Raw genomic sequence first — 2,596 nt, 5'->3', positions numbered from 1 at the left:
GAAAAGGAAGTGATCAAATCAACTTCTCTTCCATCACGCTTCTCATTGGTCACTCTCAGCTCTGCTTGGGGATGTTCTGGAGGGTCAGAGGAACTAGTTAACAGTACTGGTTAGTGCAGGTGATCTCCTCTGACTAGCTTCATGATCTCCATCTTAAGGCCTTCTTTCTCTCGTCTCGTATAGAGACACACGTCTTCTGATTGACAGCGTAAGATCTGAGCTCTACAGCAGGTGTGTGTGTGTGTGTGTGTGTGTGTGAGGCTAGACACACACAAGCTGCACTGATCGTCACTAACACACACACTCAGTCAGCCAGACCGATCCATCGCACGAGAGAGACACAAACACGTCAATGTGGAGCTGATGTGATCCACTAATGAGTGAAAGCTAACAGAATCATTTGTCACTGCAGCATTTGAGAGAATAGGTTTCAGCCTGAGCAGGTTTATTCCTCTTGTAATTAATCATGGAGAGAAGAGACGAGAAGAGAAGAGAAGAGAAGAGAAGAGAAGAGAAGAGAAGAGAAGAGAAGAGAAGAGAAGAGAAGAGAAGAGTGTAGAGCTGTTTCTCTGCAGATCTGCTGCTCGGTGGGTCTGGAGCTGCCATCTACTGACCACACACTGAACTACACGCTTGCTGACCTTCATCTGGGGCTGCTGCTGACCTGAGACACATCCTTCCTTTCATTTACATTAGTCTTGTATTGTGAATAAATAGTTACAGAATACATACAACATTTGTGATTAAAAATAATTTGTCACATGGCAGGACTGAACAGAACCGCTGCTGTGAAGAAGACATCGCTCAGATTGAGCTGTGTCCATAAACACTCGTTCTCACCAGACAAATGACCCTTTTCTCCTCCATTACTGAGACAGATTCAAGCATTTCCATCTCTCTGTCTTCTGCTACTGTCTGAACTACTTCATCCTTCGGTATCTGGATCTTCATGAAGTGCAATTTCAGTTCTCTGTATGTACTCTACACGTGTGGAAGAACTGACAATAAAGCAGACTTGACTTTAGATTCAGATCCAAATCATTATATCATATCATTTTACTGCCTGTAAATCTGTGTACGGTGACAGCACAATGAGAAGTAATCTTCAGAGGATGTAGTTTTTTACCAATGATTAGATAACATCATCCTAATCTGAGATTTAGTAACATCTTCATCAGGTCATGCTGAAGATCCGGTCACGGCTGTATCAGGAGTCTGTGCTCAGAGATACAGTATACACTATTGTGATTGTCTGTACCTTCAGCTACAGAAAATACATCTGCTGGCAGTGAGAGCTTCAACTCCATCACAACATAAAACCTCATATCACTGAAACTCAAATGTGCAAAATTCATTTAAGAGTCAAATTTCTTAAAAAGAGAGAGAGAGAGAGAGAGAGAGAGAGAGAGGGAGCAGAAACAGTGGATTGTTTGCTCTCTGTAGAAACACGGAGGAGTGTTCATGTACAAACATCTTCACACAGCGCTGGCCTAAATCATCAGAACGCAGGTTATTTCCAGCCGTTAGAAACTGGTTTGAAGTCTATCTTATTATTATTATTATTATATCTTATAGTTATTTCTATTTTTTGCTGTAGTGTGTCAGCAGGAATTATCAGTTCATATTTCCAAACATTCATTTAGCCATCAATTGTAAGTATACAGTAATTACGCTTCAAGAAACCTTCTGTAAAGCTCCAGTGCAGTTAAAGGTTTGAGGCACTTGTGTAAAAATGCTGTGAGATGAGGATGCTGTCAAAAATAATGTCATAAATAGATTTTCTTTCTCAATGAACTACATGAAATCATCATTTGTTGTGAGGATCCTCTGTGTGTAGAGCAGCTTCTGTCCTCGGTTTATCAGGATCTTCAGCCGCGGGTCGAGTCCGGTCCAGCAGCCGTACGGTCAGCCTCCGGTCAGCATCAGCAACAGATCGCTGTCTTACACCCAGATGAGCAGAAGACCAGGAACCAGCTCCAGCAGACCTTCATCAGCTTCAGCTCCAGCAGCGCGAGGAAGAGGAGGAAGAAGAACCCGCTGGGCCAGAGACATCTGCACATCAGACCAGGTCAGTCACCAGCAGTGAAAAACACCACCGTCATCATCATCATCTTCGTCATCATCACCATCTTCATCATCATCATAACAATCTTCATCGTCATCATCACGCACGTGACGTCACTAACCGCACAGGTCCGCCGAGGTCAGCAGGATCATCCGTGAACTCCCATCAGAAGCGTGTTTAAACGATCCTCATCTCAGTCACAACACAGCGGAGCGTTCTTTGGCTTTGTTGGGGCGCGCGCTGTTGTCTGCAGCTGGCAATCACACCGTTATCTGTTTCCGGGTTCAGCGCGTGTCCCGGATGTGTGAAGCATTGGCGTCCATGGAAACACCGATCAGCTGACCATCGTTTCAGGAGTTGTGTAACCTTTTGTCGTCGGTTTTTTCAGCTGGACAGTCGTTCTTGTCGCATTATGAGACGCTAAAGAACGCGATTAGTCGCGCTGAAGCGCTGCGGTCATGTGACCTGCAGAGGGCGCCACTACTCGACCGTTATTCCTGCGTGCGCGCGCCTCCGCCAGTCTCTGTATCT

The 2,596-nt window shown here is 44.9% G+C and overlaps 1 long non-coding RNA gene and 1 pseudogene across 1 annotated transcript; one reads left to right on the top strand and one right to left on the bottom strand.

Moving 5' to 3' along the window:
* Positions 1 to 1,020: 1,020 nt before the first annotated feature.
* Positions 1,021 to 2,330, bottom strand: LOC127980699 (uncharacterized). Its single transcript, XR_008159715.1, has 2 exons — positions 2,187 to 2,330; positions 1,021 to 2,052 (listed from the first exon to the last, which is right to left on the bottom strand). It is a non-coding gene; the product is annotated as an uncharacterized LOC127980699 (long non-coding RNA).
* A 96-nt stretch (positions 2,331 to 2,426) lies between these two features.
* LOC127980683 (protein PHTF2-like) overlaps positions 2,427 to 2,596 on the top strand; it is a 19,751-nt pseudogene continuing 19,581 nt past the window's right edge.

Source organism: Carassius gibelio, chromosome A4 (assembly GCF_023724105.1).
Source record: "Carassius gibelio isolate Cgi1373 ecotype wild population from Czech Republic chromosome A4, carGib1.2-hapl.c, whole genome shotgun sequence".
NCBI lineage: Eukaryota > Metazoa > Chordata > Actinopteri > Cypriniformes > Cyprinidae > Carassius > Carassius gibelio.
The sequence above is the reverse complement of the archived record's forward strand: the minus strand, read 5'-3'. Positions and strand labels throughout refer to the sequence as shown.